The sequence below is a fragment of the Chiloscyllium punctatum genome, chromosome 30 (genome assembly GCF_047496795.1).
Source record: "Chiloscyllium punctatum isolate Juve2018m chromosome 30, sChiPun1.3, whole genome shotgun sequence".
Lineage (NCBI taxonomy): Eukaryota > Metazoa > Chordata > Chondrichthyes > Orectolobiformes > Hemiscylliidae > Chiloscyllium > Chiloscyllium punctatum.
The window spans coordinates 69,714,157-69,734,590 of NC_092768.1; positions in this window are offsets into that span (position 1 = coordinate 69,714,157).

Consider the following 20,434-nt stretch of genomic DNA (forward strand, 5'->3'; position numbering starts at 1 on the left):
TAACAAGGCAATATTGAACATGCAGCTGGATTGAGCATTGCTAACCTTGACAAACCAGATGTACTTCACACCAAAACCTTCAGAAATAAATCACAAATAAAAGTATTGATTGCATTGTCGATGACTGCGTTGTATTTTCCTGTACATTCTGCAGAGTCTGGAAGCTGGTGTATATAATTGTACATTAGTAAACGTGATCCAAGCACTACAGATGGATGGTAGGGATCCAAGCATCTACAAAGGGAAGAAGAGATAGTGTGGAGAACTGCAGACCAATTAACTTGACATTTGTGGGGAAACTGTTGGAATCTATTATATAGGATGTGAGATTGGATACTTAGACATTAACAGCAATATTGGAGAGACTCAGTATGCATTTCTGAAAGGGACATCATACTTGAGAAACTTTGGAATTGTTTGAAGTTGATTCTTACAGCATCGATCATGGGGATCCAGTAGAATTGGCATATTTTAGATTATCAGAAGGCTTTCTATAAGAACTCACACAGTGGTGTGAAGGGTATTTGGAGGAATATATGTAAGTGGAAACTTAAAGTTTGGTTTGCCTTCCTTTAAGGGAGTCAGAATATAGATGTAAAGACACGTTGAAGCAGTTTCACAGAGTGTTGGTGAGACTGTACCTGGAGTATTGAGAACAGTTTTGGTGACCAAATCTAAGAAAGAATATACTAACCACAGAGGAAGTGTAATGGACATTATCCAGATAAATCCCTCAGATGGCGAGATTGCGTGATGAGGAAACTCGGCCTATGTTCTCTCGAGTTTCAACGAATCAGCGGTGGGTCACTGTGAACTTATAAAACTCACAAAACAAACGGCAAGTTGGAAATTAACAGGAAATTTATCAGTCTGTCTAATCCACATTCAAGGCAAATAATGACAGGATAAGGGACAAACCATTAAAGGCTGCAATAAGGAGGAAAGTCTGCGCGTGGAGGGGACTGACTAACACAGGGGCAAGGCAGGATAAAAGAAATAAAGAAAAAAGAATACAAACATGGACTACTTTCTAAACGGTGAAAAAATTCATAAAGCCAAAGTACAAAGCGATCTGGGAGTGCTAGTTGACGATTCTCTAAAGGTAAACATGCAGTTTGAGTCCATGATTAAGAAAGCGAATGCAATGTTGTCAATTATCTCAAGAGGGTTGGAATATAAAAGCACCGTTGTACTACTGAGACTTTATAGAGCTCTGGTTAGGCCCCATTTGGAGTACTGTGTCCAGTTTTGGGCCCCACACCTCAGGAAGGACATACTGGCACTGGAGCGTGTCCAGCGGAGATTCACACGGATGATCCCTGGAATGGTAGGTCTAACATATGAGGAACGACTGAGGATCCTGGGATTGTATTCATTGGCGTCTAGAAGATTAATGGGAGATCTAAAAGAAACTTACAAGACAATACTTGGCTTGGAAAGGGTGGACGCTAGGAAATTGTTTCTGTTAGACGAGGAGACGAGGACCCCTGGACACAGCCTTCGAATGAGAAGTGGTAAATTCAGAACAGAAATGTGGAGACATTTCTTCAGCCAGAGAGTGTTGGGCCTGTGGAATTCATTGCCACAGGGTGCAGTGGAGGCTGGGACGCTAAATGTCTTCAAGGTAGAGATTGATAAATTCTTGATTTCACAAGGAATTAAGGGCTACGGGGAGAATGCGGGTAAGTGTATTTGAATTGCCCACCAGCTATGATTAAATGGCGGAGTGGACTCGATGGGCCGAATGGCCTTACATCCGCTCCTATGTCTTATGGTCTTATAGGATTACAGAGAATCCTCAGATAATCTACAAGTGTGTCAAGCGGAACAGAATAACCAGTGAACTCGTAGGACTCATTAGTAACTTGCCAAGTTGCATCTAAATCAACTTTAGTAGTAGGAGAAAGAGGGGAGTTGTAGAAGGCTGTTTGTTTGACTGGAGGCTAGTGTCCAATGCTGTACCACGGGCATCAGTGCTGCGTCCCTTATTATTTGTGATTCGGAGGTGCTAGTGTTGGGCTGCAGTGGACAAATCGAAAAATAGCATAACACCAGACCATAGTCTAACAGGTTTATTCGGCAGCACTAGCTTTCGAAACACTGCTTCTTCATCAACGTGCACAACTACGTGATGTAACTGATGTTGAGAGATTTTTATCCTTTTATTATTTGTGGTATTCATAAATGATGCAGCTGTGAATATGGACGAGGGGTGGGGTGTGTAATACATAAGTTTGTATTTGATACAAAGATTGGCCGGGTGGTTGGCAATGAGGAGGAAGGCCTTATGTTACAGGTACATACTGATGGAATGGTCAGATGGGTGGATCAGTGGCAGATGGAATGTAACCCTGATAACTATGAGGTGATGCAACTTTGGAAGAAGGAACCAGACAGGGGAGTACTCAATGAAGGCAGCACACGAGAAAGCTCAGAGGGTGCTTCTCCAGACATCGCTGAATGTGACTGTACAGGTTAATACGCAATCTGGGAAAGGCTAGGGGGATGTAAACATAGCCTTTATTAATCGAGGCAGAGATTATAAGAACTATGTGGAACATTGGAGAGGGCAAGATGGAATACTGTGTGTAGGTCTGGGAACAACATTACAGGAAGGATGTGATTGTAGTGGAGGGGGTGCAGAGATGTTCCCTTGGATGGAGCATATCAGTTATGGAGAGAGGCTGGATAATCTCAGGTTGTTTAGTTTGGAGAAGAGAAGGCTGCGAGGTCTGTGATTCAGAAGGATAGGATTACGAGGTACATGGACAGGGTGAATAGACAGCAGCTATTGCTGTTACTCAAAGGGCCACACTTTAAAAGTGAAGGATTTGCGGTTTTGTGAAGATTTGAGAATTGTTTTTCAACCAGAGCGTGTTGGGGTCTGGAATGCACTTCTTGAGAGTGGAGTTGTCATGCTAACCTCAAACCATTAGAAACGAAACTGTTGTGCACTTCAAATGCTTTAAGATTCACGGCTAAGGTCTTGTGTTAGAAAGTGGGCCAAATGTAGACTGTGCTGTATTTCTGGTAGTACAGAGTCCGTGCTTCTGTGGTTGTATGGCTGTGGAAGGACAATCATTGAGTAGCTTAAGGTAGGAATTGATGGGTTTCTGAAGATTATCTGAACAAAGTTGATAAGAGAGAACTTGTAATATTTTCTGGAAACACGTCAATGGCAAAATTAAGGGAAAAAAGTTGCTGATTTCTTACAGTGTGATACCAGATAATTGAGGACCGGGAAATAGCAGAACTATGGAGCAAATACTTTAGTTATGCCTTCACAGAAGAAAACAAAACAAAAAAGAAAACTTCCTAGCAATACTCGGGAACTTTAGTCTTGTGAGAAAAGGGGAATAGAATGTAAATAGCAACTAAGCAGTTTAGAAAAAGTATTGGACTGAAATTAATGGGCATAGACAAAGTCAACGGAGATTTATGACATGGGAATCATATTTGAGAAAGTGGCTTTTAGTAAAATTATGTAGCAGATATCAATGCTATGCGAGTGGATTATCAGAAAGATTTTTGATAAAGCCCCAAGCCTATTGTGCAAATTCGAATCCTATGGGACTCGGGCGAATATATGGTCATAGATTCACAATGGGAGAGCTGGCAGGAAACAGTGAGTAGGAATAAAACAATGTTTTATTTTTATATGGAAGGCTTGGAGGATATTGTACGGATCGTGTCTTGGGCTCCAGCTATTCCCAATACACGTCATATCTTTGGGTGAGGGGCGCAAATGCAATATTCCCAAGTCTGCTGACAGCACTAAACGGTGTCATCCTGTGAGTGGATGAGGAGAATGTAAAAAAGCTCCAAGGTGACTGAGACAAGTGGAGTGACTGGGCAAATACGTGGCAGGTGGAGAGTAATGGTAGAGATGAGATGTTGTGTACTTTGATGGGAACAATGGACTGGCAGCCTCTCATTTGAAAAAGGAGTGGTTGAAAAACATTGCACTATAAATGAACTTAAGCTGCGTTTTTGTTTATTTCTGCGTAGCCCTCCGAGTCCATGTGTGGCAGTGAGTTCTGAAGCCAGAAGTCAATACTGGGAATGGCATTGGCACGCTGACCATTGCATGTAGGCCCAGCACGAGGGAACTGTAACTTTGAAAGGAATGTGGATCTCCCTGTACAACAACCTCTTAAAACAATATTGCAGGAACAGAAAGTAGGAAGGAAGATAAATGCTGTATTCACCTTCATTTCGGGGGGATTTGATTACAGGAGTAAACGTATCTTACTCCAGCTGTACAGTGCCTTGGTGAGACCCCATCTCGAACATTGTGTAGTATTGTGTGCAGTTTTGGTCTCTTTTCCTGACAGAGGACAAACCTGAGATTGAGAGAGAGTAGCAAAGGATGACCAGACTGATCTCTGGGGTGACAGACTTGGTGTGAGAGCAGAGTTTGGGGCAATTAGACCTGTATTCAATGGGGTTTAGGAAAATGAGTGGAAATCTTAGTGAAATATGTAACACTCTGACAGGGCAAGACAGATTAAAAGCAGGGATGGTAATTCCCGTGGCTGGGGCGTCTAAAACCAGGGGCGACGATATTAGGTACAGACAGGCCACTTTGCATTGAGGTGAGATTAAATGCCTGCACTCGGAGACTGGCGAACCAGGGGTATTCTCTCCAAGATCAGGCTGTGGAAGTCAAGGGGCTGAATATAAATAAGGATTTCTGGAAACTAAAGGATAGGGAGAGAGCAGGAGTATGGTGTGAAGATAGAAAATCAGCTATCGTTCCAGGTTTTTCTCCAATAACACAATAACTGTGTTCCTGTACAACACGGTGTTGTACAAAATCGTGCAATATTAATAATGGGGTCTATGGAAAAAAGAGGGTAATTGGCGAACCCCCAAAATATCAGTAAAAGCCAAAAATTAAATTTGGTCTAACACACAATAGGACAGTCTAAATAAATCTTTAAATTACATGTTGTAATGGAACAGTGCTGTAAATCTAACGCTTTCACACTAGAGTCACTCACTGGTGCACTGTACCTTTCACCACAATCTTCACCAGAAAGCGCACGGGGGCTGTCTGACCATGTGATGCTGATGGGGAATTCCAGTTCTCTCCAAGATTCTCCCCAAAGTTTGAAATAAAGTTCTTTCCAAACATAGAGTACAATCCCCAGTTTCAGGCTCAGTTTTAAGGCTTGCAGAGTCGATTGCATTCCTGTTTTAGCTGAACACATTGATTGTACCTTTTGTGGACAGAGGGTTTCTGAGGCTGGGTTTGCTGGTCAGCTGGTGCCCGCCAAGGAATCGCGTCACAGTAAACGCCAGTTCACTTTATAGAAAAAGGTTCATGAATTGCATTGCAGCTGAATTGTATTTAATCAACATGTGTTATCGGTGAACTGCCTGTACATAGAATGGAGGGGCAAAACTGGTGGGCTGAATGGACTACAGCAGTTCTCATTTTATGGTTCACAATGTTTAAACATATTAAGCGTTATGTATATTGTATGGGGAAAACTGCGTTGAGGAGATGTTCGGCCATTAACTTGAATAGGGAAAGCTCAAAGAGTTGTATGACGTACTCCTTTCCCGATGCTTCTGTGCAGTGTGTGGGAAAGCTCTGTAAATGTTGTCACAAGCTCTCAGCTGTTAGGAAGGAGGTCTCTGCAGGGTCGACAGGATTGTGTTTCCCGTTCCCTTTTCTGATAACGAGGCTGGTGCCGGGTGTTCTCTCCGGGTTTACCCTTTAAGACCTCGGAGCAGTTTGATACAATAGAGTGTCTTGCTTGCCCATTTCAGAGACCATTGAAGAGTGTATCACATGTCTGTGTGTCTGGAGTCACTTTTAGGCCAGAAAGGAAAGCACGGGGGATTCACTTCCTGAGAGTACACTGGGGAAGGAGATCGACATCTATAATCGACATTGAATACACGATCACTATTACTGACACCAGTTATTAGATCTCGATATTTTATTAATTTTTTTTAACTTGCACCAGTTTCCAGAGAATTATCCTGGTCTGGATTAGCAATCCAATGACAATTCCACAACAGCACCATCTCCCCATGGGGGCCTATCGGAAACCACACTGAACCGATTATTTTTGTGCTGTTTGACAGCTCTATCAAAAATAACCCCAACCAATTTGACTATCGTGATGGGACTGAGGGCATGGTTATTGGTCCGATTGTAATTATTCCCTTCTTAGGGGATGGGACATAGTTGAGTAATTACCCACATTAGGAGAAAGTGAGGACTGCAGTTGCTAATTACCCACATTGCCAGGGAGATGTTAGAGTTGGAGCTGGAATGAAACAGCTTCCTCAGGTACATGGCTTGTTGTGTAGCAAAAGTCCTCAGTCCTATTGCAGGAATGGTGTCAGGGACAAATGCCTTTGCCGAATCAAACGGCAGACTGTTACTTAATGGAGAGGACTTCCAGAAAAGGAACAGGAAAGGCATTGGGGTCTTCCTGTGTATGAAACATAAAGTCAGCATAATGATGCAGCAAGTAACTCGGTTGGTACATTAGGCGGTTTCCTGGGAAGAAAGGGTTGTGTTATTGAGAATCTCTAAAATGGTGAGGCGATAATTCATTGGGGTTTAAATGAATGAGGAGTGATAATGCTGAAACCTACAAGACACAGAATGGGTTGGAGAAGGTAGATGTTGAGAAGTTGTTTCCATTCTTGAACAAAGTGACAAACTCGATGATATAGATACTGAATAAGGAACATCAATTTCAATCTGAGATGCAGAGTAATGTTTTCTCTCCGAAGGTAGTGAATGTCTGGAATTCCCTAACCCAGACAGGTGTGGAGGGATACAAGGAGTCGGCAAGAGAGTGGAGTTGAGCCCTGGAGTAGATCAGCCATGTTCTTATGAAATGACAGGGTTAGCTTGAGTGGCCGATTGACCTACTCCTGTTCCTATTTATTCATTTCACATGTCATGCTTTTGGAAAGTAACGGGTTATTTTGCTGGAAATCATGTTGTACAATGTTGCATTCAGGGAGAGCAGAGGATTTGTTGTTTTAACCCTGGGTGGGGTATTTGTCTGTATTCCCAGCGTATCTGGGTCTGCAAAATGACCCACATCTGGAGCAGAAGTTACAGAGAGAGGAAGCCTGGAAACAGGGACTGGGGGGGGTGGGGGTGGTGGTCACTTCCTGATCCAGCCCGGATTTTCCAAGTACATTTCCAAAACTACACCTAACCATCGGAGTGGCCTCGATCTGTCCCTGTTTAGCATGTCCAAGGGCTGAATGGAACATCATAACATAGGGCTGAGGGACACAAGTGGGCCACTCGGCCCTTTCACAGTACTCCACCAGTAAATAAAATCATCGCTCATCTCATTGTGATCCCAGCTGCACTTTTCTTTCCATGCACCATTATCCCTGATTCACATGTCCATGGAAAATCAGAAAAAGCCAGCTTCGATGTAATATAAAGGTCCAGCCACCCCAAACTTCTGGGAAAGAGAATTCCCACTTGACTGAAATCCCACTTTGTGCAGTTCTCCTAATTCCTGCTCTGACGGATATTGGAGGGTGTCACTGTTTCCTTTTATCATCCCATTCCTCCACTGCTGACACTAAATTTTTAATGTAACCAGGTTGGTGATATGGCCGATGATAAAGTTCTCAGACTGAGTTAGGTTCAGTGACAGGAACAAGTCAGGCAGATTTCTTTAGTTAGCCACAAGTAACGAATAAAACTAACGGATGCGCATGTGGATTTGTGGTTAGCACTGATACCTCCTGTCACCAAGTAGTTACGTTCAGTTCCAACCTCGGGCAACCCTCTATGTGGATTTTGAACATTCTCCCCATGTCTGTGTGGATTTCCTCCCAGTGTTCTACTTTCCTCCTATTGTCCATAGATAAGCAGCTTAGAACGGATTGGCCATGCTAAATTGTCCATAGTGCCTGGGGATGTGTCGGTTAGGTAGGTTAGTGATGGGAAATACAGGGTTCCATGGATAGAGTAGGGGGGCAGGTCCGGACTGGATACTGTTCCGAGGGTCAATGTGGACTTGATGGACAGAATGTGCGGCACGGTGGCACAGTGGTTAGCACTGCTGCCTCACAGCGCCAGAGACCCGGGTTCAATTCCCACCTCAGGCGACTGACTGTGTGGAGTTTGCACATTCTCCCCGTGTCTGCGTGGGTTTCCTCCTGGTGTTCCAGTTTCCTCCCACAGTCCAAAGATGTGCAGGTCAGGTGAATTGGCCATGCTAAATTGCCTGTAGTGTTAGGTAAGGGGTATGGGTGGGTTGCTCTTCGGCGGGTCGGTGTGGACTTGTTGGGCCGAAGGGCCTGTTTCCACACTGTAAGTAATCTAATCTAATGTCCTGCCTCCACACTGTAGAGATTCTATAAAAACAACAAGAAGTTTGGACTATACAAACACCCAGTGGGTATCTATCTGATCACTCTCCTCTAGGTTTTGTATGTTTCAATATGATCGCCTCTCATTCCAAGAGTAAACTGTTAAAGCTTTCATAATATAAGACCATCATTCCTGGAATACACATGAAGTGAAACATCTAACTGCTTCCAATTTAATTATATCCTTTCTCAGAGAAGGAGACAAAAATAATCTTTCACACAGATGAAGTTATTTTTGGTTTTCTCAAGGGTGAGAGTATTTGGAACTCTCTTCCCTGCAGAGTATTGGGCGCAGAGATATTGAATATGTTTGAGGCACAGACAGAAGGTTCACAAGGAATAACTGAGTCAAGGATTATCGAGGAATGGCAGGAATGTGCAGTGTCGGGGTAAAAAAAATCACACTGCTCCAGCATATCCAGGAATATAATGCAAAATGAAATGATAATATCGATAAAATGTTAAGGGGAAATCCAAGCTGATGGCGATCTGGAAGGTCTGCTTTGTTGGAATCTGCATCACAGCACGGGCAAAGGGGTTCCCTCACCCACTCCATCCCAGCCATTTACTTAAAAATGCTTAGTTTTTTAAAGTTTTGAGAGTCGGCAGTTTTAGTAGCCTTAGTTTGTGTAGTTTCTAAGCTCTATGAGATTTTGTTTATTAATGATCAGTAATTCGAGTTCTTCCTCTCTCGAGTTTAAATATTGCTACAGTGTGTTCTGGGTAAAGATGTGCTTTAATGGAGGACCTGGAGCATTAAGGTGCGCCATTGGCCAGAAAAGAGGAACAATTTACTTTCTGGTCTTAAAAAGAGAGAGTAGATGTTGTCCTATTGCAGGAGATGCACCTTGATGACAAGGAACATTTGACATTACAGCAGGTCGGGCTTGATCGGATTTATTTCTCCTCTTTTAATATTATGAGGAGGGGAGGAGCCATAATGGATAAAAAGAATCTTCAATTTAACCGACTCGATTGTATTTGACACTCACGGGAGGTTCATAATACCCAAAACCTTGAACTATAGACTATAGTAAAGAATATAGTATTTTGAATGTTCATTGCCCCCCTCCCCACCCCCACCCACTCCCGGCACACCCTCTTAAATTATTGGTAGATGCATTTTCCAAATTCAGTTATCTTGCATCGTGGCACATTATTGTAGAAGTCTTCAAAAGTCTTATGGACCACACGGTGGACAGAATGTCCAAAGGTGCCCCAATACCCTCGTTATAAGGTAAGCAATTAGTGGATATGTGTGTAGAACGAGAGCTGGTGGCTATCTGGAGGCAGATCCACATCACACGTAGGGATTTTATTTTCTTCTTCAACCGGCATAAATGCCACATGAGGGTTGATATCTTCCCCATTTCTGCAACAATCTTAGATTCGGTGGCATCCTGCACAATTGGGAATAATACCATTTCTGACCATGAAGCAGTTTACTTATTGATTAAGATTAAGGGCAATACAATAGATTCGAGACACTAGCGAATGTATCCCTTTATTCTTAAGACTAGTTGGTTGATTGAGTAGTTAGATTAGGTTACTTACAGTGTAGAAACAGGCCCTTCTGCCCAAAAGGTCTCCACCGACCCACCCCCTGACATTTACCCCTTCACCTAACACTACAGGCATGGCCAATTTACCTAACCTGCACATTTTTGGAGTGTGGGAGGAAACCCACGCGGACAAAGGGAGAATGTGTAAACTCCACACAGACAGTCACCTCAGGCAGGAATTGAACCCCTGAATAGGTGTTGTGCCTTAATGCACCATTGTCAGCGCAAGCAGCTTCAGAATGTAAAGGCGCACGTTCCTGACGGATTTCCGAGTGAGTTTTATAAATAATTTATAAATCTATTGTCAGGGCTGATGTTAACCGTCTTCTGTCACTCATACAGTCACAAACCCCTCCCTCCATCCTTCATTGAGGCTCATATCTCTCTGATGCTGAAGAAAGGAAGACCACGGAGGATTGTGCTTCTTACACGCCAATCTCACTTTTAAATATTGGACTCAAAATCCTGTCTGAGATCCGTGCATTAAGGTGGAAACTTTGCTGCCTTCCGTTGCTCAAAAAGACCAAACATGCTTTATAAAGGGCCGCAGATCTTTCTACTATGTTAAGTGGTTACTCAATATAATCCAAGAGTGTCAACAACAATCTGTCCAGGGATTATTGATTTCTTTAGATGAGCGAAGGCATTTGATTGGGTTAAGTGGCCGGATCTCTTCTGTACATTAGAATGGTTTGGTCTACGCAAAGTTTTGATCAAGTGGGTGAGGGTCCTTTACCGCGATCCTCTGGCTGCGGTTCTCATTAGTGGTGTGGCCAACCAGTAATATTAATATTTCTCCAGGCAGCCGACAAGGCTGACATCTTTCACCATTGTTGTTTACGTTGGTGATTGAGCCACTGGCGGAGGCCATCCACAGGGATGCCACCATATCTGCCCCAGAGGTGGGTTCGAAGTCTTGAAAGATTACATTGTGTGCAGATTAGGGTATTATGTTTTTGTCAAATCCCTCAATTTCGGTTGTTCATGTGATGCAATGCATTGATTCGCTTGTTGCCTTTCTGGGCGATAAGATTAATTTTACAAAGTTGGAGGCCATGCCGATGGGAGACCTTAGAGAAATACCTGCTACTGTGGGCAAATCCTGGTTTCCTTTTAAATAGTCACGGGGGTGGTTTCCCTATTTCAGTATATTCATTACATCTGTCTTTAATCATTTATTTAACGTGAACTATGTCCATTTATTTGACAAAATTAAACAAGACCGTCAAAGATGGGAGGCATTTCCAATATCCTGGCTCGGTCAGATAGCTGTTATCAAAATGAATGTCCTTCCTCATTTCCTACACCCAGTTCAAATGCTTTCTACGAAGTTTCCCAGACAGATATTTCGGAAACATAATGGCTGGTTTAGCTCTTTTATTTGGCACCATAAGCGATTATTTATCTTGCTAACAAAATTGCAACGGGCCCGCAGATTGTGAGGAGTAGATCTCCCCAATTAAAAGCTATCAATTAAGTTATTTTTAAACGTATGTTTGTGCCTGGGCGGCTGAGGACTCGGCGTCAATGCTGCTAGGCATTGAGCCCTCTCAGACAAAGCAAATCCTTATTAGTCTGTTGTTCTTAGATAAAGTGACAACATTTTGGAATATTGTCATAAAATAATGATTATCAATACTGTTAAAACTTGAAGGACAATGCGTCAGATCGAGGCAATACAGCCAAAACCATGTTTCTTACCCGTATAATTGGTATACCGGGGATAATGGATTCCAGGATTAAACTGTGGGCAGCGAGGGGAATACCTTGTTTGGGTGATTTAGAATTAGTAGTATCCCTACAGTGTGGAAACAGGTCCTTGGGCCCAGCAAGTCCACTTCGATCCTCTGAAGAGTAACCCACCCAGACCCATTCCCCGACCATCCTATATTTACCCTGATTAATGCCCCAACTTACAGATCCTGGAACACTATGAGCGATTGAGCAATGGCCAAGTCATCTAACATGCACATGTTTGTGACTGTGGGAGGAAACCTACACAGTCATAGTTGAGAATATACTAACTCCACACAGCCAGTCACCCAAGGCTGGAACCAAACCTGTGACCCTGGTGCTGTGAGCCAGCAGTGCAAACCACCGAGCCACCACGTGCTACTTGAGGGAGAAACAATGATACCGTTTGATCAAATAACTTGTAAGTATGGACTACCTAGTAGAGACCTCTTGTGTTTTTTTTTCCAGATTAGAGATTTGATTAAAAAACACAATTTTAAAAGACACTTATAGATCCGATACAGAGAAGCAGGTGATTATTCTAAAGAATCTACTCTCTGTCAGTACCCTTTACCATTTGTTGGATAGTGTCCCTGCAGACAAGACTGTGCAGCTTCATGACGTCTGTGCGAGAGAGTTGGGGGTTTAGATCTTTTCGGAGACATGCGAGGATATTTGTGAAAATGCTCGAAGGATTTTGATCTGTAATTGAACCCATTCCATGCAGTTGAAAAATCTTCAGAAGTTGTATCTGACCCCAGATTTTCTCTCAAAATTCAAAGTGGGATTATCTTCCGCATGTCCTAAATGCAGAATAACTACAGACACTTTTACTCATTGCATGTGGTCCTGCTGCAGGCTTTATATATATTGGAGCACTGTGTTCAGTGTGGTAGAGTGGGTCTTGGGGATCGAATTGGAAATCGACCCAGTTTCTCTTTTCCTGGGCCTGCCCAGAGTATCTTAGATGCACATGGGAAAAAAAAATCCTCTCTTTTCTATGATAGGAAAAATATTATGTGGTGTTGTATGTCTGAAAACTCCCCGGGTCTGTTGAGACTTTGTAAGCTCATCATGGAGAATATCCCTTTGTACTTTCTCACCAGTATGGTGCACCAAAAAACAGAGATTAATATAAGTCATAGAATCATAGAGTCATGGAGATGTACAGCATGGAAACAGTCCCTTCGGTCCAACCTGTCCATGCCGACCAGATAGTCCCACCTGCCAGCACCCGGCCCATAACACTCCAAACCCTTCTTATTCATTTCCCCATCCAAATGCCTCTTAAATGTTGCACTTGTATTAGCCTCCCCGACATCACCTGGCAGTTCATTCTATACACGTACCACTCTCTGTGTGAAATAGTTGCCCCGCAGTTCTCTATTATATCTTTCCCCTCTCACCCTAAACCGAAACCCTCTCGTTCTTACTCCCCGACCCCAGGGAAAAGACTTTACCTATTTAACCTGTCCATGCCCCTCATAATTTTGTAAACATCGATAAGGTCACCCCTCAGTCTCCGAAGCTCCAATGAAAACAGCCCCAGTCTGTTCAGCCTCCCCCTGTATCTCAAATCCTCCAACGCTGGAAACATCGTTGAAATCTTTTCTGAACCCTTTCAAGTTTCACAACATCTTTCCGATAGGAATGAGGCCAGAATTGCACGCAATATTTCAACACTGGCCTAACCAATGTCCTGTACAGCCGCAACATGATCTTACAACTCCTGTACTCAATACACTGACCAATAAAGGAAACACCTTCTTCACTATCCTATCTACCTGCGACTCCACTTTCAAGGAGCTATGTACCTGCATTCCAAAGTCTCTTTGTTCAGCAACACTCCCTGCGACCTTACCATTAAGTGTATAAGTCCTGCTAAGATTTTCTTTCCCAAAATGCAGCACCTCGCATTTATCTGAATTAAACTCCATCTGCCACTTCTCAGCCCATTGGCCATTTGGTCAATCTGAGGTGACCCTCTTCGCTCTCCACTACAACTCCAATTTTGGAGTCATCTGCAAACTTACTAATTGTACCGCTTATGCTCGCGTCCAAATCATTTATGTCAATGACAAAAAAGTAGTGAATCCAGCACTGATCCCTGGGTTTACTGCACTTGTCACAGGCCTTCAGTCTGAAAAACAACCTTCCACCACCACCCTCTGTCTTCTACCTTTGAGCCAGTTCTGTATCTTATGGCTAGTTCTCCCTGTATTCCATGAGATCTAACTATGCCATTCAGTCTCCCAGGGGAACCTCATCAAAACCCTTCCTGAAATCTGTATAGATCACATCTACCCCTCTGCCCTTATCAATCCTCTTTGTTACTTTTTCAAAAAACTCAATCAAGTTTGTCAGACATGATTTCTCACGCACAAAGTCATGTTGACTATCCCTAATCAGTCCTTGCCTTTCCAAGTACATGCACATCCTGTCCCTCAGGATTCCCTCCAATAACTTACCTACCACCAACGTCAGGGTCACTGGTCTATAGTTCCCTGGCTTGTCGTTAACACCCTTCTTATACAATGCAAAACTTTAGCCAACCTCCAGTCTTCCGGCACCTCACCTGTGGCTATCCATACTACACATATCTCAGCAAGAGGCCCAGCAATCACTTCTCTAGCTTCCCACAGAGTTATCGGGTACACCTGATCAGGTCCTGGTGATTTATCCACCTTTACCCGTTTCAAGACATCCAGCACTTCCTCCTCTGTAATATCAACATTTTTCAAAGTGTCACCATATATTTCCCTACATTTTATATCTTCCATATCCTTTTCTACTGTACATACTGATGCACACAACTCCTTTAGTATCTCCCCCATACTTCCTGTGCTAGTAAAAATATTCTGTTGTGTTGGATGTCTGAAAAACCTTCGGGTCTGTTGGGTGGTTGTAAGCTCGTCATGGAGAATATCCCTTTGGACATTCTCACCAGTATGGTGCACCGAAAAGCAGAGATTTGTATAAGATATGGCAACCCTTTTTGGATTACCGCGATACAGGCTTATCTGCCACTCGAAAAAGGGATTTTATATAGCCATGACGAAATTGTCTAATGAATCACATATTAAGAATTATGAACGTATGAATGTGTATCAGTTCATGCTCTCGAAGAACGAGAGCTATCACTTTGTTGTGCTGGGCCGTATTATTTATTTATTATTTATTGTGTATTTTTGTTTTTCTTCTGTCCGTTTAGAGACTTTAACTTATTTTGTATATGCATGCAAATGGGTTTAATTTTGTTCAGTTATTTGAGTTGTTTTGGTATTGGTTTAATATAATAATAAAATATCTTTTTCAATAAAAAAAATTGTTAAAAAAATGTAAATGTTAACATTGATAGTTTTGAGTCGCAAATAACACTCATTGGAGAAATCTCTCAAGGTGGTTTACGTTAAAGGTCACTATACGGGTGATGTGGTGAGGTCGAGAGAGCATCTCCTTCATGGCAACCTGTGTCAGTGGGGGGAATTGAACCTGCGCTGGTGGCCTCCCTCAGCATCACAAACCAACCATCCAGCCAACTGTGTGGGAGACTGTGTAATGTTGCACACAAAATCAGTCACAAAAAAGGGCAAGAGAAATTTTAATGACAAGGGAAAAGGCGGATTCGAGAAAAAAATGTTCTCTGCTAGAAATTATATTTTATAATGAGACAAATATTTGGAAGCTGTCTTTGGTTGAATACAATAATGTGGGACAAGTGAAATAACCAGAATGACTAATTGTGATTGGATATCTATAACCATACAATAAGTGCATGTTTTTGATTGGTCTGTGGAAAGCCTGCTGAATGTTCCATGAATTTATAAATCAGATGAAATATATTGAAAGGAGAGTCCAACCCTATGAGAAATGCCTTCTGAACACATGCTAGAAGAAACCCGTGGTATGAAGTGTCTGAGAATCGTCTGCTTAGTAACAGGAACCTGGGGGTTGAATGACTGAAAGTTCCTGTAGCATGGAGCTGAGAAAACCATCAGAACAACCCCAAACGAATTGAACGTTGGAGCACATTTGAAGTACTGAATGTCCTCATGATGGATTTTAATTGTGTGTAATTTGAAAAAAGTACATCTCTACTCCATCCTCTTACGTGTTACACACTGGGGCACAGCCGTTTTCCTGAAACTGGGAATAAGTTGGAACAATACCTGGAACATTCCATAATAGACATTCTGCAGAATATTCTCTAACTATGTGGGGGGCATTAGAAAGGCAAGAGTGAAAGAGAGGGAAGGTGCTGCAAGCAGTAGTGAGAGTGGTGGAGCATGAGCATTGTTCGGGGGTCGGTGCTGTAACAGACATACAGTGAGTGTGAGGGAGCAGAGAAAATATGGCGAGCCTTATCCTGACAGAGTGGGGAAGGTTATTGATGCTTGTCCTGTTTTGCTGGACATTTCTTCAGACCCCAGAAACTGCACTGAGCTAGGTGGTGAGCTCAGCCCATGCTCGGTGGATCTGGTCGTGTGGCCCCCTCTGGGTCCCCTTTTCTACTACCAGGACCTCTGTGCTGCTGTCGAAAAACCGTAGTGTAATTTCCCCTTCATTGCCATGCTTGGGGAAAATGTGCAGGGCAGCTCCAAACTGAGAAAGCGCCACCGTGTGCCCATTGATCTTTTAAAGATGGTACCAGTGTCAGGGATTACAGAATATACAGGGGCATCCGGGCGACTGTGAGTACCTCCAGTCATGATGGGTGGGAGAATCGGGCTGGCATTGTATGAGAGGGACACCATGGAATGGGGTGGGTAGTTAATGAGATGAGTTTGGTTAGGTAGCACCAGGAAACTAGCTCAGCCTCGTGCAGACAACCCCTCTGTCACACTCAATGAAAATGTCACTGAGACAGTTTTTTGTTAGATTCAGCCCAGTGTGTGCTGTCCTCACTCCCAGTTACAAAGCTGCCGAACAAATGCTCATCCAAACTCTATCCACTGAACTCACAGCAATATCCCTTTCACTCATAATTCTTCGAAATACTGATCCGTGTTGCATGATTCTATCGAAATGTCTTCATTTCAGCATTCTGAACCTGTGAACATATCCTTCCATGACATTTTATCTCAGTCTCCGCCCCCACCCTGTCTTCACCCCATAAAACAATCATTTACAGTCATATTGCATGAGACTGCCAGTATGATTGGCCATTTGGCCCAGCTGGTCCATGGCAACCAGAATGTCCATCCAGACTCACCCCATTCCCCTGCTCTTGTTCTGTATCCCTCTAATCCTTTCTTATCTGTGTATTTGTCCAAATACCTTTTCAATGTTGTTATTGTACCCACCTCAATCACTTCCACTGACAGCTCAGTCCATATGCGTACCACACTCTATGTAAAAAAAGTTGCCCCTCAGTTTCCTTTTTATATTTTTATCCTTTCCAAACATTAATGGATGTCCTCTAGTCCTCGATTCCACAACCTTGTGAACACATTTTGAAGTATTCACCCCATGCACACCTCATGGTTTTATAAGGGCTACACTTCTATAAGAACCCCCTCGGTTTCCTACGCTGTAAAGAAATAAGTTCTAACCTGTCCAACCTCTGCCTATAACTTAGAGCCTTTAGCCCAGGAAACATCTTTGGAAATTTGTTCTACGTACTTTCTTGCTCAATAATATCCTTTCTAGAGCAAGCTGAACAAAACTGAACACAATACTCCAACTGCAGTCTGACCAACATCCTATGCAACTGCAACATAACGTCCCAACTTCTATACTCAATGCCCTGATGTAGGCCAGTGTGCCAACAGACTTCTTCACTGTCCTGTGTATCTGTGACTCAAATTTCAGACAACCGTGCACCTGGTCTCCAACGTCCTTTTGTTGCGCTACACGCCTTAAGGAATTCTCATTCGTCATTAAATTCCTACCTGGATTGGACTTTCCTAAATGCAAGACACTTATCTATATTAAACTCCATTTTCTATTTCTCAGCCCACTTCCCCAGCTGTTCAAGGTACTGCTGTGATTTCTGACAATGTTCCTCACTGTAAATAATGTCTCCTAATTTCGTGTCATCTGCAAATTTACTAACGTTGCGTTGTGCACTCTGGTCCCAATCATTGATATAGATAACAAACAGCAATGGGCGCAGGACCGATCAATGAGGCACTCCACTAGTCACAGGCCTCCAGTCCGACAAGCATACCTCCACCATAGCATTTGCTTCATAACGTCAAGCCAACTGTGTTGCCAATTTGCCAGTTTACATTGGAGTCCATGTTTATCTAACCTTCCAGAGCGGCTTGCCATGTGGAACCTTATCAAAGGCCATACTGAAATCCATATAGAATATGTCTACCACCCTCGTGGTTGCCCTCGTCAACCTTCCTGGTCACTTCCTCAAAAACGCTATCAAAATTTGTCAGGCATGATCTGCCAGGCACAAAGCTATGCTGACTGCTCCAAGTCAAACTCTGTCTTTCCAAATGCATGCATATCTTATTTCTCCGTACCTTCTCAAGTGGTTGACCGAAAACAGGTGTGAAGCTTACTGGTCTATATTTCCCAGGCTTTGCTTTGCAGCCCTTCTTAATAAGGGTACAACATTTGCTTCTGCCCAGTCTTCCGGGACCTTGCCCCTGAACTATCTTGTCTCGCCTCGTGCAGTGCTCTTAGATATATCTGGTCAGGACCAAGAGATTTATCTGACTTTGTGCATTCTAATATGTCCAACAGCACCTCTACTGTGATATGGACTGTACGAAGATATCACAACTAACCTCCAAAAGGTCACAGGTCTTCATGTCTCTCTTCACCCATCTCTTGAAATTTTACACATGTATGCCCATTTTGAGTTTTAAGGCGTTGTATTCTCTCTCTAGTTGTTCTTTTTCTTTACTATACTGAATTTGGATTCACCCTAATCTGTTCAGCCAAGGCTATCTCATACCCCACTTTAGCCCTGCTGATTTCCTTCTTCAGTAAACTCCTGTATCCCCTGTGTACCTCCAGAGATTCCCTTGGTCCCAGCTACCTGTAACTGAGCGAGACCTCCTTTTTTTCTGGTCAGAGCCTCAATATCTCTTGTCATCCAGGGTTCTCTCTTCCAACCTCACTTTCCCTTCACCCTCGCAGGAACATGCAGACCTTGAACTCGAGCTATCTCACTGTTGAAGCCCTCCCACTTTCCTGGGATCCTTTCACCTGGAAACACACTACTCCAATCAAGCCCTGCAATCCCCTGCCCAATTCGAACAAAATTCGCCTTGCCCCAATTTAGAACTTGAATCCATGGACCAATTTGTCCCTACCATAACTATTTTAACATTAATACAGCTCTGGTCACTTTTCCCAATATGCTCCCCCACTTTACCTCCATCACCTATCCATCCCTATTTCCCAACAGTAGGTCGAGTTTGTCCCTTCCCGAGTAGGATACTCTATATATTGCTTGTGGAAACTTTCCTGAACACACTTAACAAATTACGTTCCATCTAAGTTCTTAAACCTTTGGAACTCTCCGTCTATGTTAGGATAATTAAAATCACCTATTATGACAACCCTATAGCTCCTGCAAGTCTCGCCAGTCTCCCTGCATATTTGTTCTTCTAATTCCCATTGATTATTTGAAGGCGTATAGTACAACCACTATAACATCACCATCCCCCTCTTACTTGTTTGCACCATTCACAAAACCTTATTGGATATTATCTCAGTTATTTCATCTTTAAATACTAGAGTGATACACGCCTTAATCAGAACTATTGGTATTTAAATTCCATTTACATCTCTTCCTTGCAGTAACTTTCACATTCGCAGCACACCTTGTCAAGGTACAGTGGAGATATGGAGCTGTAAATGGGTGGGAACTGCACATCCTGTCACTTTCAGCATTGGTTACATGTTTCCCCACACTGGGCAGTGATCTAACACAGTGTTACCGAACAATGCAACAGCCTGGGTTTATATATGAATGAACCAGTGCGGACTGCACAGCTCGCCACACTGGACATTTAGCCCAGGATTATAGATCAAGCATTGGTGTGGACTGCACAGAGTTTCACTCTGGACATTGCTGGGTTGCATACAGCTGTACACTAGCCGGATCTCCACAGTGCTCCATCCTGAATATGTAATGGATGGGCTGGTATTGTGAGTTGGATTGCGAATGTGAGAGAACTAAAGATCTGGCAATGCCTTTATTTTGTGTTTTCACTCTTGTGATTGGACTCTTCAAATCCTGAATCATCTGGTTAGACTCAGTCCCCACCGGTATGGGACACTGGGAGAGATGGGGAGTTTGCTTGGAACAAACAGTAATATATGAGTAAGTTCCATTAGTGGTCTATTCAATTCTGGATGAGTGATGGTGACTGTTGTTGCAGCATCTGAGTCTGAAACATGACCAAGAAATGGAGCAGAGGCTGCAGAGAGGGGGTCTCCGTAAAATGGAATGAGGGAATCACTATCAGATCAGACGTGGTCTTAGATAATGGTGGGGCAGGATTGAATGGACCACTAATGGAACTTACTCAGATATTTCTGTTTGTTCCAAGCAAACTCCCCTTTTCTCCCAGTGTCCTAAACTGGTGGGGAGCGAGGCACCTCCTCCAGTTCCTCCGTAACAAGATCCTCGGGCCTCACTAGCCTCTAGATTTCCCTGTGCCCCAGTTTTCAGCAGTTGAGTGATTGTCTCCTGTTCCTGTGCCCCAGTTTCAAGCAGTTGAATGACTGCCTCCTGATCCCAATTTTGTGAAAGTAGGTGTCCCCCTCCTGCTCCTGAGTAACAGGCTCCAATATCT